This window comes from Somniosus microcephalus, chromosome 28 (assembly GCF_052327205.1).
Source record: "Somniosus microcephalus isolate GS21.2 chromosome 28, FLI_Smic_1.0, whole genome shotgun sequence".
Classification (NCBI taxonomy): domain Eukaryota; kingdom Metazoa; phylum Chordata; class Chondrichthyes; order Squaliformes; family Somniosidae; genus Somniosus; species Somniosus microcephalus.
The window spans coordinates 33024476-33044316 of record NC_141014.1 but is presented as its reverse complement, the minus strand read 5'-3'; the positions used below and the strand labels follow the sequence as shown (position 1 = coordinate 33044316).

At 49.2% G+C, this 19841-nt stretch overlaps 1 protein-coding gene across 3 annotated transcripts in view; it reads left to right on the top strand.

Moving 5' to 3' along the window:
- lrrc4ba (leucine rich repeat containing 4Ba) overlaps positions 1 to 19841 on the top strand; it is a 192110-nt gene that overhangs the window by 113820 nt on the left and 58449 nt on the right. Inside the window, exon 1 of one of the 3 annotated variants that reach the window (XM_085969749.1) lies at positions 661 to 1145. The exons of 1 other annotated variant lie outside the window; for it this stretch is intronic. The gene's annotated coding sequence lies outside the window, so the exon portion shown is untranslated. Of the gene's footprint in view, positions 1 to 660; positions 1146 to 1729; positions 1893 to 19841 lie in introns of those variants that run through there. One more of the 3 variants, XM_085969746.1, reaches the window with a different exon arrangement.

Here is a 19841-nt window from a genome sequence, read left to right as displayed (position 1 = left end):
GAACAGATAGGGTAGAGAGAGAGAAACTATTTCCACAGGCTGTGGAGTCTAGGACGTGGGGGCAGAGTCTAAAAATTAGAGCCAGACCTTTCAGGAGTGAAATTAGGAAACACTTCTACACACAAAGGGTGGTAGAAGTTTGGAACTCTCTTCCGCAAACGGCAATTGATGCTAGATCAATTGTTAATTTTAAATCTGAGAGTGATGCCTTTCAGTTAACCAAATGTATTAAGGGATATGGGGCAAAGGCGGGTAGATGGAGTTAGGTCACAGATCAGCCATTATCTGATTGAATGGCGGAACAGGCTGGAGGGGATAAATGGCCTCCTCCTGTTCCTATGTGTCTGGTGATATAATTGCAGAGGATTGGTTTGTGGCGTGGCGTGGGGCGGGGGGGGGGAGCTGGGCAGCGGGGCTGAATGATTCCATCAAAAAAAATGAAGCAATGTCAACCTGCCTGTCCTTTGGTGACTTTTTACAAAGAGACAATTCTTTCAGCGCTTGTAGGGTTAAGGGTTAGCTCTCGGAAACACAGCTCCTGTGGCATTGGGAATCACTAAAGCAGCGAACTACAGACAGAGCTGGGTGCTGGAAGAGGCTGGCAGCACGGTGCGGAGGGAAGGATGTGAGGGCTGCCGGTTTGGGGGGTTTGGGGGGGGGTGGCGGTGGTGTATTTCTTTATTTTTTTTTTCTCCTGTTAAAAGGGTAGGAGGGAGCAGGAAGGTGGCGATGTGGATCTGTGCCTCTCAGCTCCGACTGCTAAACATCTCCAGGTTCCTGCTAATCCAATTGGCCAATCCCTGCCAAGATGATGGTCTGTAATTAGATAATTGGATTTTAGGTATTGAAGTGAGAAGAGAGAGTGAGCAAAAGAGGGAGAGAGAGAGAGGGAGCAATTCCCTTTCTCAGTCTCAGCCAGTCGAAGTGGACATATTTCTTTTTTTCGCTATAAAGAGACGCTGGGAATCAGTTGCAAGCCAGATATTGGAAGAGAAAGCCCTTTTTTCCCCCCCAGCTGGAAGACTGGACTGATTTGGGGGCTGCAAGACTGTCTCACCGTGTTTAAAAAAAAACGAAGACAATTTTATGCCTGGGTCTACCTGTTATTCGGAAGAAAGGAATCATCTGAAGGTTAAAGGAAGGAGGTGTGACAGAAAATGGATTGTGTTGCTGGTTACTGCAGCCTGTGCGCATTGATTTAGAGAGAGAGAGAGAGAGAGAGGGAGAGAGGGGGAAGAGAAGAAAAAAAATATAAAGAAAAGCAAGAGGAAAGGAAGAATAGGCAGAGAGGAAGGAGCGTGCAGCTGATAAATACCCGCACTGCCGTGTGACTGGAAATCTTAATAACTTGACAAAGGAGAGATTATTCCACTAACAAAAGGCCGAGAGAGCAAGCCACATTGAATAGGGTCTCACTGCAGGGTCTGAATCAGCAGGGGAGGGGAGGGGGAACCAGAAAAAAAGAAATAGAGAGAGAGAGAGAGAGAGTCGGTTAAAGCCATTGAAGGGGCGGAAAAATGCTGCAATTGTTCAAAGTGTCAACTGGAGAAAGCAAGTGAGACCATCTCCCCTTCTCCCTCCTCCTCCCCGAGTGGGAAAGAAAAATGGGAGTTGGATAATCCGGATCTGGGAAGAGCCGAGGCCTGATTGATGTATTGCTTTTTTTAAATTCCCTTCTTGAATAATTTCTTTATTTTAGGGGTGGGGGGGTGGGGGGGGTGAAGAAGGGGAATGCTTGGGAGCTGAGTGACGGTCGCTGTCGATCCGAGGTTGTACTGCCATCTACTCTGTGACTGGGCGGAGAAGGGATTTTTTTTGTTGTTGTGAGGAGATGGAAGGAGGCGGAATAAATAAGAGGCTTTTCATGGGAGACCAGGAGCAGCTCGGAGAGGGTGAGTGGTAACCATGGTGATTGTGGGGGATGGTGGGGGGGGGGCGGTGGGTTTGGGGCCATGGGTGATTGGTGGTGGTGGAGGGAGGGAGGGAGGGAAAAGGGAGTCAAGCGAGGAAGAGAAAGAATAATGCGAGACTGTGAAAGGAATTCTACATATAAAAAGCTTAGTTATCAATGAAAGGGCGTTGGAAACAGATTCAATAGTGACTTTCCGAAGGGAATTGAAGGGGAAACATTTGCAGGGGCTGTGGGGGAAAGAGCAGAGGAAGTGGGACTAATTGGAGCGCTCTTTCAAAGAGCCGGCACAGGCACGATGGGCCGAATGGCCTCCTTCTGTGCCTTTCCACTCTATGATTCTATGACGAGGCAGATAGAAAAATAAACGAGTGGACTATGGGCTTGATTATGGAGAGAGAGGATGACCCAGAGGTAATGAGAGAGGATAAAGAAAGAGGATTAAAGAAAGAACATCAGAGAAAGCAATTCAGAGCAATTGAAGAGCATAAAGAGCAGGAATGAGAAGAGGGGGGAAGAATATGGGCAGAAATTAAGAGAGTGGCACAATGTGCGAGAAGATGGCAGAGTAGAGCGCACAGGATGGAGAACAAGAAGAAGAAACGGAGAAGTGACAAGAAAGGGCAGACAGGAGAGAATGTAATTCCGAGAGGGTAGACAAAGAGAAAGACACTGGACAGACGGTAGAGAGGTGAGAGTGAGGATAATGGAGAGAAATGAAGAAACAGATCTGACATAACAGAGGTGTAAAGCAGACAGAGAGTGTGATACCAGAAATGCGAGGTTATACCGATCAGGAAAGGATGAACAGGCTGGGTCTCTTTTCTCTTAAAAAAGAGAAGGTTGAGGGGCGACCTAATAGAGGTCTTTAAAATTATTGTGGGGAAGAGCAAAACTAGAGGCCATCAATTGAAGATAGTCACCAAGAAATCCAATAGGGAATTCAGAAGAAACTTCTTTACCCAGAGAGTGGTGAGAATTTGGAACTCGCTACCACAGGGAGTGGTTGAGGCGAATAGTATAGATGCATTTAAGAGGAGGCTAAATAAGCATATGAGGGAGGAGGGAATAGAGGGTAACGCTGATAGAGTTAGATGAGGAAAGACGGGAGGAGGCTCGAGTGGAGCATAAACGCCGGCATGGACTGGTTGGGCCGAATGGCCTGTTTCTGTGCCGTATATCCGATGTAATCCTGTACAAAGCAGAGGAGACAGAGAAGTTAATAAGTAGTGTAGGGGTCATAGAGAAATAAGAGCCCGAAGGAGAAACAGCTGAGAGTGAAAGGCAGGAAGTAGGGTGGGTGAACGAAGTTTGACTTCAGTCTTGGATGGAATTGGATGGCGTGGAGTTTGGGTCGCCAACCCTTCAGGATTGCCCTGGAGTCTCCAGGAATGAAAAATTTATCTCCTGGACACGGCCTCCAGCAACCCTGGAGCAAAATTATTGGAGCATTAAGAAAAAAATGTCTTTTCTTTCATTTTCTTTGAACACTTTCATTTATCGGTTATAAGAATATTGGAGATGCGGGGGGGGGCAAAGGTTATTTGACTGGCAGTCAAGAAGCATCGAAATTGGGTAAAGTAGAGTCTGTTGGCTTTCCAATTGGGAAGGAGGTGCGTCGCGAGGATTGACATGTCGGGTGACCAATGGTGGGAGTGTTGGGGCGGGGCTCTAGGAATATGTCCTACCAGGGTTGGCAACCCGATGTGAAGCTTAATTGTAATCTGAATTCTTTTGTCCTTTTTCCTTCGTTTCTCTTAGCTTTGCTAAGCTGACAACAACTTGCATTTATATAGCGCCTTTGATGTAGTAAAGCGTCTCGAGGCGCTGCGCAGGAGTGATTTTCCCACAATCAAACAAAATTTGACACCGAGCCACATAAGTAGAAATTAGGACAGGTGACCAAAAGCTGGGTCAAAGAGGTCGGTTTGAAGGAGCGTCTTAAAGGAGGAGAGAGAGGTGGAGAGGTTTAGGGAGGGAATTCCAGAGCTTAGGGGCCCAGGCAGCTGCAGGCACGGCCGCCAATAGTGGAGCGATTAAAATGGGGGATGTTCAAGAGGCCTGAGTTGGTGGAGCGCAGAGATCTCGGAGGGTTGTAAGGCTGGAGGAGGATTACAGAGATAGGGAGGGAGGGCGGTGCGAGGCCACGGAGGGATTTGAAAGCAAGGAGGAGAATTTTAAAATCAAGGTGTTGCTTAACCGGGAGCCAATGCAGGCCAGCGAGCTTGTTTAGCAGTTGCTGTTGTTGTTGCTTACTAAGCTAAGGCTTGGATTTAAAGGTCTCGGGGAAGCCAAAGCATGAGGCTAGGCCAAACAGGAAGTGAAGAAGGTGAGCTAACACATGAGGGACAAATTGAAAATGAGCAGAGGCACCTCCTCTAGCGACTTGGCCTAGTGTAAAGAAAGAAAGAAATACTTGCATTTATATAGCAACCTGGCCTAGCGTGTAGAAAGAAAGAAATACTTACATTTATATAGCGCCTTTCACATCCTCAGGATGTCCCAAAGTGCTTTGAGGCTAATAAGTGCAGACACTGTTGTAATGTAGGAAACGCGGCAGCCAATTCGCGCACAGCAAGCTCCCACAAACAGCAATGTGATAATGACCAGATAATCGGTTTTCAGCGATGTTGATTGAGGGATAAATATTGGCCCCAGGACACCGGGGAGAACTCCCCCTGCTCTTCTTCGAAATATGACTCTGGGGGCTTCAGAAATGTTAAAGCGCAAAGGTAAATCGATCCCGCAAAGGAAAGACCATCTCAGAATACAAGCTGTGGTATCCCTGTGGGGGATTATTTCTCTTAGCTCTTTGGCCCATGGGATCTTTTACGTCTCATCCGAAAGACAGCACCTCCAACAGTGCAGCACTCCCTCAGTACCGCACTGAGTGTGTCAGCCAATATTTTTGTGCTCAAGTCTTTGGAGTGGGACTATGAACCCACAATCTTCTGACTCGGAGGCAAGGGTGCTCCCCACTGCGCCACAGCACCACCAGGTGCAGGACATAGCGTTACGGATAAGAAAGCTCCAGGTTCGATTCTCGATCTGTGCTCTGTTAGCAGGTCTCCAGTTGGGGAATCAGTTGGGGTTCTGCAATTGGCCTCAATTGCCCCGGATGCTTTTGCTTTCTATCCAATAACTGCTGCTAGAAAGTGCGCACGTGCGGACAGCAGGCGAGGACTCGGCTGTGAGACCCTCCACAGTCAAATAACCTAGTGTTGCTCACTTTCCAGCCCCTGACATGAAGGAAGGTCACCTCAGCAATGTGTTGGAGGGGCCGCCCATGTCAGTGGAACAATGAGTTAGAGTTAGAGCGTGAGTTAGAGCCTTCAGGAAAAAGAGGGAAGGAAATCGAGTCCCAATCCGACCCCTGCCCCCCAAATCTAGATCAGAACTGCTCTTAACCCCACCCCCGCCGGCCAGCCCCTGTTGGCCAGATTTTGGGGCTTCTCAGCCAGTCCATCGTGCGGAGCGGCCGGCAGCAGTGAAACACTCCATCATGGAGAGGAGGAAATCCAGGAGGTCTGGTCCCCCTTCCATCTCGGTCGTCTTCTGGGCAGCCAGACAGGTTTGCAGCCCAGCTCATCGCCTGCACTTGGCTTGACGAGGGAAACGGGGCGATATAATGCAGACAACAGAGCAAACAAAGGGCACAGAGATAAGTAAGAGAGAGGAAACTGAAGTGAAACAGAGCTCGAGGGAGAACGTGTTATGTGTACCTCATCCATTTAAAAACTCTTAAGGGATCAAAATTGCTGGGATTCTGCTCTACCGCTAAAAGTGCACTGAGGCGGGACTTCTGCCGCTGACTGTCCAGCCCGTTGACCCCGCCCCACATCCCATGAACGGGGTCAGTTTAGTCTTTGGGGTGGGCAGCCCATGCCTGTAGCGGATCGATAGAGGCACTCACTGACATGAATCAGTCATTCATGAGAGAAAGACTTATGAAATAATACTGAGCGGCCTGCGGGTGGCGCTGTCCAGGGAGAGTATAAATACTCGGGCACGGGCCCAGCTTGCGCAGGACATTCTTAACAGGAACTAGTGAAGGACACAACTAGACCTCCATGTTGTAAAACAGTTGATTAAAGCTTTGTTTAACGCTTAGACCAAGTGCCTAGTAGTTTTCTTACGTCACTCCCCCCTCCCCCTGAAAATCAGAGCAGCTCCAATGGGGTGGGACTGAGGCCTTGAAAGGGCCAAAGTGATAAGAGAAATAGTCCCCCACAGCGATACCACAGCTTGTATTCTGAGATTTGCGGGATCGATTTACCTTTGAGGCCTTCAGAAAGCTCAGTATGGGACCTAAGCCTTTCCCTCCGCAGGCGTGGTGTCCACTGGGCCTATCAGGTGGTGAGCTGGGTGGAAATTCACCATCTAGGCCGGGAACACCCCACAGACACATCCCAGGACATGAGGAGAGTGGAATTTGCAAGACGGGGTGAAACGCTGGTGGGTGGATCTTGGAGGGTGGGACAGTATCCAGATGACACAGTTTTAAGATAATTGGCAAACGAACTAGAGGGAGCGATTTGCTGTGATCTGGAACGCGCTGCCTGAAAGGGCGGTGGAAGCAGATTCAGCAGTAACTTTCAAAAAGGAATTGGATAAATACTTGGAAAAGGAAAAAGAATTTGCAGGGCTGTGGGGAAAAAACAGGGGGGAAGTGGGACTAATCAGATCGCTCTTTCAAGGAGTCGGCACAGGCACGATGGGCCCAATGGCCTCCTCCTGTGCTGCATGATCCTATGATCTGGGAACTGCCCCGATTTCTGGCCCACTCCCTGACGTAAGAAAACTACTAGGCACTCGGTCTAAGCGTTAAACAAAGCTTTAATCAACTGTTTTACAACATGGAGGTCTAGTTGTGTCCTTCACTAGTTCCTGTAAAAGAATGTCCTGAGCAAGCTGGGCCCATGCCCGAGTATTTATACTCTCCCTGGACAGCGCCACCCGTAGGCCGCTCAGTATTATTTCATAAGCCTTTCTTTCATGAATGACTGATTTATGTCACTCCCCATAAGCGGAAAGCCCTGATTGCCACCCTCCCGCAAGCCGGAAATTTCAGGCCCCATGGTTTTTCCAAGAAACATTTGGTCAACTAGCAATAGGGTAAATTCATGGATGCCAAACTTCCAGTGGGGAGCCATGCGCAAAGAGAACACGGGTCAAAGAGAGGGCTAAACCGTTGTCCCCTCTACTGCGGGAGAGGCCGACATTGAGGCCGTTCAATTTAAGCTAGTGTCCATTCACCCCTATACCACGTTCTCACTGTACTGATCAGTGCAAGAAATGGTCATTTTAATGAAGAGATTCAGGGTAGGGCGGGCTTGTCTCATGATGTAACTGCAGGCCTTTCATATCTGGAGAACGTTCCATTGTTTGCCCCACAATGAGCTCTGATCAAACGGCCTTGCCAGTCGACAATATGGCAGCTCTGTTGATAATTGCAGTGTGAAAGGCAGCCACAGGTTCCCTGCTCATTTTGTGCTATTGGGTAAGGATGTTACAGTTGGGTTAAGGGGTCCTGCGCTAGTAAGGTGAAAAGAACGCGCCACCGAGCAAAATAATTAGCAACCCATGTTAAATGGTGCATTGTGTGAGTGTGTGAATGGGTGTGTGTGAGCGTGCCTGTGTGTGAGCGTGCGTGCGACGTGTGTCTAAGTGTGTGTGAGCATGTGTGCGTGACATGTTTGCGTGACACACGTCTAAGCATGTGCGCGTGACGTATGTGTGTGAGTGAGCGTGTGTGTGTGTAAGCGAGTGTGTGTGATGTGTGTGACGTGTATGTTTGAACGTGTGTGTGATTGAGCGTGTGTAACATTTACGAGAGTGTGTGTGAGAGTGTGTGTGTGAGAGTGTGTGAGAGTGTGTGTGTGAGAGTGTGTGTGTGTGAGAGTGTGTGTGAGAGTGTGTGAGAGTGTGTGTGTGAGAGTGTGTGTGTGTGAGAGTGTGTGTGAGAGTGTGTGTGTGAGAGAGTGTGTGTGTGAGAGTGTGTGTGAGAGTGTTTGTGAGTGTGTGTATCAGTGTGCACGTGTGTGAGCACGTCTGTCAGTGAGTGTGAGCGTGTGTGTCTGAGAGTGAGCATGTGTGTCAGTGTGTGTATGAGCGTGCGTGTCAGTGTGTGTGTGTGTGTGAGCGTGTGTGTCAGTGTGTGTGTATGAGCGTGTGTGTCAGTGTGTGTGTGTGAGCGTGTGTGTCAGTGTGTGTGTGAGCGTGTGTGTCAGTGTGAGCGTGTGTGTCAGTGTGAGCATGTGTGTCAGTGTAAGTTTGAGTGTCTGTGTGTGAGCATGCATGTCAGTGTGTGTGTGAGCGTGTGTGTCAGTGTGTGTGTGAGCATGTGTGTCAGTGTGTGTGTGTGAGCGTGTGTGTCAGTGTGTGTGTGTGAGCGTGTGTGTCAGTGTGAGTGGGTGTGAGTGTAAGTGTGGAGTTCAGGTGCAGACAGGATCGGGCAGTGAAAGAATCCTACAGCGCTCAGTCTCTAGCCTCACACACGAAGAAAGGCCTCTTGAACAAAGTGCTGGGGATCCGTACTCCTCCGAGAGTCAGCGCCTTTGGGAGAGGAGAGGGGGAATATTCAGCGGTAAAGAGGCAGCAGTACATTATTTGCACAGTTGCTATTAAAGGGTAAATGCGACATGATGGGATATCATTGCAACCTTCATGAAGTATTCAGATCAGACAGTAACAGATAACGCAGGATTAAGAATGAAGTCTTGGTCTAGGAAGAATGAATCAGAATTGAATCAAGTGATGAGTAAGTTGTTATTCAAATGCATACCACTAGAACATGGATGGCACTTGGCGTCAGTCGATGAAGTGGTTGCGCACTGGATTGTCAACCACAGAGCTTCCTGTTACCGTTGCTCTTTCCTCCTCGGAGAGTTTTGTGTTGGTGGTCCCGTGGATTGTCTGAAGGGAGAAAGCCAGGCGATAGTGGAGGTTATTCGATCACAGCATGGCTGACGTGAACTGGGTAAGCGGTTGTCACAGAGCAGGGACCCTCCCGATACACTCGCTGAGAATATTGTGTCCTCCGCCAGTCACAGCATAAACCCTCTGCCCAGTGTCAGATTGCGAGAGTGTTGGACCGCTCTGTGGGCACAATGAAGCCATTTTGATCTGATCAAACCATGAAGGACCAATCTACCAAAGCTTTTTGTTCTTTTAACCACATCATGTATATGTTTTTTTTTAATTTTATGCCAAATAATTGAGGAGATATCTGCTCAGTTTGGACTGCGCGGGCATGAGGCAAAGCCAAGCGTTAAGTTGGATCCTGGCGGGTCAGGACGCACTCCGCTGCCGCGTAATTATGCTAAGGGTGTTTTTTTTTCATTACTGCCATTTTTATTTCCTCGAACCCGTTCCAGTTGCTGGTCGCAGTTCTCCCGGCTCCCCAGCAACCGCCTGCTGCAGAACAATGGAAGGTTAGAAAGCGTGAGGTGGTGAACAGGGATAGCTGCTGTTTTTTTGATCGTGTGACATATTCAACGTTTTGTTGGCACTACTTTCGGTTCATCAAACACGCCTGCGACCAGAATGCTGTGTGAGGAACTGAGGGAAGCTAATGCTGTTGTTCCAGCTAAAGCAGGTCCTATATAAGTCAATGAGTGATCGGTTCAAGAGTCATGACATCTCATAGAAACATAGAAACATAGAAGATAGGAGCAGGAGTAGGCCATTCGGCCCCTCGAGCCTGCTCCGCCTTTTAATGAGATCATGGCTGACCATCCAAATTCAGTACCCTGTCCCTGCCTTCTCCCCATATCCCTTGATCCCTTTAGCCTTAAGAAATATATCTAACTCCTTCTTGAATATTTATTTAATGAATTGGCCTCTACTGCCTTCTGTGGCAGAGAATTCCACAGGTTCACCACTCTCTGGGTGAAAAAATTCCTCCTCATCTCTGCCCTAAATGGCTTACCCCTTATCTTTAGACTGTGACCCCTGGTTCTGGACTCCCCCGCCATCGGGAACATCCTTCCTGCATCTAGTCTGTCTAGTCCTGTTAGAATGTTATAAGTTTCAATGAGATCCCCTCTCATTCTTCTAAACTCCAGCGAATATAAGCCCAATCGACCCAATCTCTCCTCATACGTCATTCCTGCCATCCCAGGTATCAATCTGGTGAATCTTCACTGCACTCCCTCCATGGCAAGAACATCCTTCCTCAGATTTCATTGAATTAATTCTACGTTCCGTGACTGGGTATCTTAGAATAATAGAAGAGTACAGCACAGATTCTGAGAGGGATTGACAGGGTAGATGCTGAGAGGCTGTTTCCCCTGGCTGGAGTGTCTAGAACCAGGGGTCACAGTCTCAGGGTAAGGGGTCGGCCATTTAAGACCGAGATGAGGAGGAATTTCTTCACTCAGAGGGTTGTGAATCTTTGGCATTCTCTACCCCAGAGGGCTGTGGATGCTGAGTCTTTGAGTATATTCAAGGCTGAGATCGATAGATTTTTGGACTCTAGGGGAATCAAGGGATATGGAGATCGGGCGGGAGAGTGGAGTTGAGGTCGATGATCAGCCACGATCTTATTGAATGGTGGAGCAGGCTCGAGAAGCTGTATGGCCGACTCCTGCTCCTATTTCTTATAGAAGGAGGCCTTTCGGCCCATAGAGTCTGTGCCGGCTCGTTCAAAGAGCAACCCAGTCAGTCCCACTCCCCCGCTCTTTCCCCATATCCCTGCAATTTTGCCTCCTTCAAATATTTATCCAATTCCCTTTTGAAGGCTACTATTGAATCTGTATCCACCACCCTATCAGGCAGCGCATTCTAAATCCTAACCATTCATTGGGTAAAAAAGTTTTCCCTCACATCGCCTCAGGTTCACCTTGGGTCTGTGCCCTTTGGTTCTCGACCCTTCAGCCATTGGAAACAGTTTCTATTTAGTTACTCGATTTAAACCCCTCATGATTTTGAACAACTCTTGTCAAATCTCCGGTTAGCCTTCTCTGCTCTAAGGAGAACAACCCCAGTTTCTCCAGTCTATCCACGCAACTGTAATCCCTCATCCCTGGAACCATTCTAATTTTCTAGTTATTGGAGGATGAGGAGGCTCTACACCAGTTAGATTCAATCCTTCCTCGCATCAACTCCTGATTTAACAGGCTTTCCACCTCTAAGCTGTAATCCTGGATTACTCTACTCAGAAGGCCTCCGAATGACCTGTTGTCATGGGAGGAAGCTAGTAGATGCCATGGAGGAGACTGTGCCAAGTGTCCCATCTAATTGGGTGGTGTATGTGTGTGTGGGTCTCTAATCTAATCTCTCTACTTCTATATCAGACTTTAAAAACCTTCTCAAAGGCCATCTCCTCAGATAAGCTTTGAACCATCTCTCCTATCTCTTCCCACCTTTGCTCAGTTGTCCACTCTATTATTCCTCTTCTCTATTGCCCCTCCCGCATTCAATAAACAGCCATCACCCTCTTTGCTCACTGACCTACATTGGCTCCCGGCCCAGCAATGCCTCGATTTTTAAAATTCTCATCCCTGTTTTCAAATCCCTCCATGGCCTCGTCCCTCCCTATCTCTCTAACCTCCTCCAGCCCTACAACCCCCTGAGATCTCTGCGCTCCTCTAATTCTACCCTCTTGAGCATCCCTGATTTTAATCGCTCCACCATTGGTGGCCGTGCCTTCAGCTGGGCCCTAAGCTCTGGAATTCCCTCCCTAAACCTCTCCGCCTCTCTCGCTCCTCTTTAAGACGCTCCTTAAAACCTGCCTCTTTGACCAACTGACCTAATATCTCCTTATGTGGCTCGGTGTCAAATTTTGTTTGATAATCGCTCCTGTGAAGCCCCTCGGGACGTTTTATTACATTAATGATGCTATATAAATGCAAGGTGGTGTTGCTGTTGTTGTTGAGAAGATGCTTTCTATGTTAAAGGCACTATATATGTTGATGGAGTTAGATGGAGGTGAGAGGAGGCTCGTGTGGAGCATAAACACCGGCGTGGACTAGTTGGGCCGAAGGGCCTGTTTCTGTACTGTAAATAATATATAACACTATGTAAGTGCAAGTTGTGAGAGTGTGTTTGGGATTGAGGGGCGGGGTGAGGAGGGGGATGTGGAGCGAGGGGCTGTTGAAAGGTCACAGGCATAACTCTTGGGAGCACCTTTATTTAAAAACGTTATTTTATCCTTTCTCACCTGATGGTTCAGGGGCATCATTCTCCAGACCCCGGCTCCCTTCTGGTCCCTCTCACAACTTGCCACTCTTCACGTGTGAGGCCAGACAGTGAGTGCCAGCAGGATGCTTCACCATGGAACCATGGGCAATGGAGTCAATCCCAACATCCACACACTCTTCACTTTCCAGCACGGGTCACGGGCTCAACGAGTAGGATCTGGTTGACATTTGCCCCAGCCTAACTCAAAGGCACGAAGGTCCTACTATTACCCTACCTGAGATCAGCTAACTGGATCTACGCTGGGACCTTCCTGTTTATGACTTGTTGGATAGATTTTTGGATGCTGAGGGATTTGGGGATTCTGCGAGAAGGTGGGGTTGAGGTAGAAGATCAGCCACGAGCTTATTGAATGGCGGAGCAGGCTCGAATGGCCTACTCCTGCTCCTATTGTGTATGTTCTTGTTAACACTCTGGGCCATGCACTTAGCCAGCTGAGCTAGTAGGGACCACTGCTGAATCAAAGATAGCGAAGCTAGAATTTCATTCATGCGTTGTTCAAATGTCATGGATTCAAATATTGAATTCAAGGCAGAGAAGATGTAGTTAAGATACAGGTCGGCCATGATATGATTGAATGGTGGAACAGGCTTGAGGGGCTGAATGGTGGAACAGGCTCATGGGGCTGAACGGTCTCCTCCTGTTCCTATATAGTGCTGTTCTCTTTTTGTAAATGTGATCTAAATTTGGTGTTTATTGGATGCACCAGCAAGATTTATTGGCTGAACATACTGGCCCTGAAACTCCATGGGTGTTCTCCCAATCACCCGCTGTTCATGGCGCCGATGAAGATGGCTGCCGTCCTTGCGGGCTCCGTGCGTACCAGGCAGCTAAGTGTCCTTTGCTGCTTGGTGCGCTCGGCTCATTAAGAAAAAAGCATTTCACTGACTGGATTTCACTTGTTGTATTTGGTTACGTGACAAATAAAATTGAAATTGAAATTGAAAAACATTGGCATGAGACTGGCAGAACCCCGGGGGCACAATGTAAATGGCCCCGCTAAATTTCAGGATCGCTATTCGCATCTTTGCTAGTAGATCTCCCGTGGCACTGCTCAAAGTATGGCCGTGGATAGAGCGGAGCTACAGCACCACCTAGTGGCCGGATGTTGCTACTACAGCGTCACCAGGGCCTGTTTGCCAGAGGACTTGTAACTGATCAAATTGCATTTTCTGTGCGAGAGGTTGACATAATAAGCATGGCCAAGAGTTGCAATAACACAAAAGTGAGATTCGTGGACAGGAAATGTTCACATATGGAAGTTTTTTAATATTATAATAGATTTTATTGACACTTTTTGGCCCCGATTTCAACTTGGAGCGGGTTTCGGGCAGGCGGAGTGAATGCAATTTTAACTCCCGGGCCTCATCCGCATGTCACGGGCTAACTGCCCACCTGAAACAGGCAGGGGGGTGGGCAGCTAGCCTACGGGCGGGAACAGAAGTTCAGGTTGCAGAAGCGAGGGTTTGGCATTGGGTAAAGAAAAAGAAAGACTTGCATTTCTATAGCGCCTTTCATAACCTCGGGACATCCCAAAGCACTTTACAGCCAATGAAGTACTTTTTGAAGTGTAGTCGCTGTTGTAATGTAGGAAACGCGGCAGCCAATTTGTGCACAGCAAGCTCCCACAAACAGCAATGTGAAAATGACCAGATAATCTCTTTTAGTGATGGTTGTTGAGGGGCAAATATTGGCCCAGGACACCGGGGAGAACTCCCCCCCGCTCTTCTTCAAAATAGTGCCATGGGATCTTTTACGTCCACCTGAGAGGGCAGAGGGGGCCTCGGTTTAACGTCTCATCCGAAAGACGGCACCTCAGACAGTGCAGCACTCCCTCAGCACTGGCACTGGGAGTGTCAGCCTAGATTTTTGCGCTCGGGTCCCTGGAGTGGGACTTGAACCCACAACCTTCTGACTCAGGGGCGAGGGTGCTGCCCACTGAGCCACAGCTGACAGCTGCCTGGGGCAGGGGAGGCCTAAATGTTCCATGTGCTCCTCCTGGTCCTACAGGGAAAGTAAAAATAAATCTTGAGTGGCCTCTGCTGGTGCAGGATCCTCTTCCCACTGGCAGGAAAAGCCACAATGGCTTCCCTGCAGGTGAAAATTGAAGACAGCGGGATCCATGCAGACCATCGGCGGGTAAGTCACCCTATTTTGAACTGCCCACTCACTCAGATTCTGTCGGGTGGGTAGGGTTAAAATTGTTCCTTTTGATTCCATCTACAGCTTGAGGTGATTCAATAGTGGCCTTCAAAAGGGAATTCGATAAATACTTGAAGGAAAAACAAATTGTAGGGTTATGGGGAAAGAGCGGGGGACTGGGACTAACTGGATTGCTCTTCGAAAGAGCCGGCAGACTCGATGGGCCGAATGGCCTCCTTCTGTGCTGTATTCTATGACTCTACAATGTGCCACAATATCAGAAAGTCAGATGCTTACGGTTTGAGAACCTGCGCTACGTTGCATAGGTCAACCGAGTACAACCTGTTCTCTACGGGAAGGGTATCTGGGCTTTGGGGCCGATTTTAAAGTAACCCGTCCGTCGGGAAGCTACCGGGGTCTGGTGCAACACTGGCTTTGAACCCCGCCCAAATTTACTCTCCATTGAGGTCACTGCGGAGTACAGTCGGGCGGGGTGTAAAACTGGCGTTCCACCCAGTCCCGTAAGAACATAAGAAATAGGAGCAGGAGTCGGCCATTTGGCCCCCTCAAGCCTGCTCCGCCATGCAATAAGATCATGGCTGATCTTGGGCTCAAAGCCACTTCCCCGTCCGCTCCCCATAACCCTTCACTCCCTTATTGTTCAAATATCTGTCCATCTCCGCCTTAAATGTATTTAATGACCCAGCCTCCATGGCTCTCTGGGGCAGAGAATTCCACAGATTTACGACTCTCTGAGAGAAGAAATTCCTCCTCATCTCAGTTTTAAATGGGCGGACCCTTTATTCTGAAACTATGCCCTTGAGTTCTAGATTCCCCCTAAAGGCTAGATTTTTTTTGTGCTTAAGGGTAAACAAATCAATGGGTCAGTAGCTACACACTGGGGCTGGGATTATCTGCTTTGACGGCAGAATCCTGACTGGGCGGGCTTTGCATCTGTCCCTGGCTTCCGCTCCGAAATTCCGGGAAAAGGCAACTTTGCCATAGGCTGCGGAATGCTGTGGGCACCTGACGTTTACAGTGGGTGCCAAACTCCTTTCCCGGAATTTTCCCGTAAAAAAAATGCGCAATTAAATTGATAAAAACGTGAATCCCGACCTGATCACACCTCCAACCCGCCCACTTCCGATTTCCCCGGGGGCGGGACGAGGGTGCGGGCCACCAACCCGCTCCCAGGGGGCGTTAATATAATTTAAACATTGTAACGAGGCTGGCAGCCTCTATTTTCCCCTCCATCTTGAATTTAACTGGACGGGTTTCAGGTAATTCGCAGTTAAACCAAGGTGGGGACTGGTGGATCCAGGAGGTTAGTGGATTTATACCTACCTCCTGGATCCAGGGCCCATACCTAACCAACCCCTCCCGCGATCGGAGACCCCACCACGAGGCCTCCGATCGCATTCCCAGGCCTCCCCCCACTCCCCAACGATGACGAGGCCGGCCACGATCCTCCAGCCCCCCCCCCCGGCGATCACCCCCGTACCCTCCCGATCCCTGGCTGCCCCCTCCCCACAATTCCCCCCTTCCCCCACCCCCCCACAACAATCCCCAACCACCCCTCGCAATCCCCGCTTGCCCGCCGATCCCTGACCACCCCGCTCCCCCCCAATCGCCTGCCGATCCCTCCCCCGGACCGACTCCTCACAACTGAGGCCTACCCGCCCGCAGCCAGCCTGCCTCTCAAGCTGGCTGGCTGCGGGCGGTAAACCCCGGGGCCTCACATTCAATTTAGGCCCTGCCAGTAAAATTCGGCAGGGCCTGCGAGAACCCTGACCTCCCGGGTTTCCCGCCCACCTCAGAGCGCCCGCGCCCCCGCCTCCCCGAACAAAATTCCGGCCCGGCCATTATTATTTTCAAATCCCCTCCAAACCATGCTAGTCTATGCAGTCAATGACCCTCCAATCGATTGCACAGACTGAGCAGCCCTTTAAGATTCCAAAGAGTCTCCCTTGGCCCAAGCCAACCATGGATGCCAGGAATGCATTGATATTTCTCGCACTCAGCAATGGTAGGGTGAAGATGAGGAGAGATACATCAGATGGTGCATTCCCATCATTTCAATATCCTTTCAACCTTTGTGTCATATTTGACCCTGAAACGAGCTTCCGACCACATATCCGCAGCATAACAAAGACCGCCTATTTCCACCTCCGTCACATCGCCCGTCTCCGCTCATCCGCTGCTGAAACCCTCATGTTTTGTTACCTCTAGACTTGACTATTCCAACGCACTCCTGGCTGGCCTCCCACATTCCACCCTACGTAAACTTGAGGTCATCCAACACTCTGCTGCCCGTGACCTAACTCGCACCAAGTCCCGTTCGCCCATCACCCCTGTGCTCGCTGACCTACATTGGCTCCCGGTTAAGCAACGCCTCGATTTCAAAATTCTCATCCTTGTTTTCAAATCCCTCCATGGCCTCGCCCCTCCCTATCTCTACAATCTCCTTCAGCCCCACAAACCACCTCCCCCCCCCCCCCCCCCCCCCGAGATATCTGTGTTCCTCTAATTCTGCCCTCTTGAGTGTCCCTGATTATAATCGCTCCACCATTGGTGGCCGTGCCTTCTGTTGTCTGGGCCCTAAGCTCTGGAATTCCCTGCCTAAACCGGTCCGCCTCGCTACCTCTCTGTCTACTCCTTTAAGATGCTCCTTAAAACCTACCTCTTTGACCAAGCTTTTGGTCACCTGCCCTAATTTATCCTTATGTGGCTCGGTGTCAAATTTTTTGTCTTAAAATATTCCTGTGAAGCGCCTTGGGATGTTTTAATATGTTAAAGGCGCTATGTAAATACAAGTTGTTGCTGTTGTCCATATATGTCACTCATCGCACCCATCAGAAAGTCCCAGAAAGGGCGGGGGTGAGTGGAGAGCCCACAGGTGGGGGGCGGATGGGGGCAGCGGGTGGTGGAATGGAGAATTCCCTGCCCACATCCGCCGGAGCTACGTCACGGAATTGGCGTAACTCCAGCGGAAACTCCTTCCTAAGCCAAACGTGTGCGAGTCGAGTGATTATTTGGGCGACAACTCCCGGATGGATGGGTCTGAACCAATTGTCTAAGGAATTGGGAGATTTGCTTCATTGCACCTTGGACATACGGCTCAATCTGGTGATGGCCAGGAGATAAAATTGGAGTAAAGCAGAGAGAATATTCAGTGAAGCTTCCATATTTTAAACACACGAGGATCAGCAAAGTACTGAGATGAGGAGGAATTTCTTCACCCAGAGAGTGGTGAACCTGTGGAATTCTCTACCACAGAAGGCAGTTGAGGCCAATTCATTAAATATATTCAAGAAGGAGTTGGATATATTTCTTAAGGCTAAAGGGATCAAGGGATATGGGGAGAAGGCAGGGACAGGGTACTGAATTTGGATGATCAGCCATGATCTCATTAAATGGTGGAGCAGGCTCGAGGGGCCGAATGGCCTCCTCCTGCTCCTATCTTCTATGTTTATTACCTCTTATCAGTAATTCATCCAATTGAGGGTGCAGTTTCCTTGTTTCGCTATAATGGAAACAAAGAAAGAACTTGCATTTCTATAGCGCCTTTCATGACCTCCGGACTGTCCCAAAGCACTTCACAGCCAATGAAGTGCTTTTGAAGTGCCGTCGCTGTTGTGATGTGGGAAACACGGCAGCCAATCTGCGCACAGCAAGCTCCCACAAACAGCAGTGAGATGAATGACCAGACCGGCTGTGTTTAGTGAAGTTATTTGAGCGCTAAAAATTGGCCCGGAACTCCCCTTCGAAATAGCGGCCGCGGGATTCTTCGACGTCCACCTGAGAGGGCAGATGAGGTGGGGGGAGTGGGGCCCTCGGTTCAACGTCACATCCGAAAGACTGCAGCGTTCCCCTCAGTACCGCACCGGGGAGAAGTCAGCCTAGATTACGTGCTCAAGTCTCTGGTGTGTGGATATGATCCCACAACCTTCTGACACAGTGGAAAGAGAGCTACCCGCTGAACGACGGCTGACATCAATGGCGATGCACTTTGTAATGGTGTAACAGAATAGATTAAATACCCAGCTCAGAGCATGTGAACAAGAAGCATCTTTTCAGCGAAGTAGAAATGCTATTTCCCTCCTTCCCCCAAAGAAATAAAGCCACTGTGAGAATTGAACCATAATTCTACGCTAATTGGGATGCTCGAAAGGAAGGAAGAAATACAGGAAACTCTTTTTTATCCGGCACCGAAGGGACCAGCATGGTGCTGGTTAATCAAAAAGTCCAGATTACAGAGAGGTATAGTGAAAGGTACGAGAGCCCCATACACAGCAACAGATCCAAGCTTCCCTGTTGCTTAGCAACAGGTGCAGGAACCCCGGCCACAAGAGCCAGGCGTCCCTGTTGCTTAACAACAGGTGCAGGAACCCCGGTTACACAGCCACAGATCCAGGAACGGCCACTAATATGAAGTAAAACTTACCTGAACCTACTCCTGAATTTTGCCGGTTAACAGAGATTTCCGGTTATTTGGGTGCCGGTAAATCGAGAGTTTCCTGTACCTGCATTGATCCAGCTCTTTATCATGCCTCTCAGAAGTATCCCAAAAGCATATCACACGCAATACTTTATTTTGAGGTGCTTGTGTTATAGGCAGCCAATTTTGCACACAGCAAGATTCCACAATCAGCAATGAGATATTCTGTTTTCGGTGGTGTTGATTAAGGATGGGGTGGGGGGCGGCGAGGGGGATGTTAGCCAGGACTCTGGGAGAACTCCATGCTCTTCTTCAAATAATGTCAGGGGATTGTTACCATCAACAGGTACCTAGGCGGTGTAGGGGGGGGGGGTTTGTTCCTTGCAGGACAGTCAATTGCATTTGGCAGATGCCACCATTGTGTCATTTGTTGCGATGTTACTCAGTCATCATTTCCCATACGTCATGCGTTCCCTATCTCAGCCATGCCATCACTTACAGGGCCGCATAAACGGCGTCCACGGGGACGGTCAGTTGCCCACTCATTCGACTGGACAATTGCCCAGGTTGCATCTGAACAGGGAGATGTGGAGGACCCATGGTGCAGAGGACCACAGGAGGGGACTAGGGGGCAAACGTGCCTGACACAATATGCATTGTAGCATCTTTAATGGAAGTCCCCCTTGGGCAATGGTGCAGTTGAATAGGTGGGCAACTGGCCTGCTCCGTGGACTCTGTTTATGTGGCCCTATAAGTGACCACGAGGAGGTGTCCAAAACAGCTGCCTGGGTTGACTCTTTGTCTGGTTCTGCTGCTCTTTTTCCTCCTGCCCTGTGCAAAAGTTTTCAAGCTTCTTCTTTGTTACCTCCACAATGGCATGACTGAGATAGGGAACAACAACAACAACTGGCATTTATACAGCGCCTTTAAAGTAGTAAAATGTGCCCAAGGCGCTTCACAGGAGCGATTATCGGACAAAATTTGACACCGACCCACATAAAGAGATATTAGGACAAGAAGTGGGTTTTAAGCAGCGTCTTAAAGGAGGAGAGAGAGGTGGAGAGGCGGAGAGGTTTAGGGTTGAGGGAGCTGGAGGCATGGCACAATGTAACATTGCTATATTGTAACAGGACCTAATGGGGGTGAAATTGG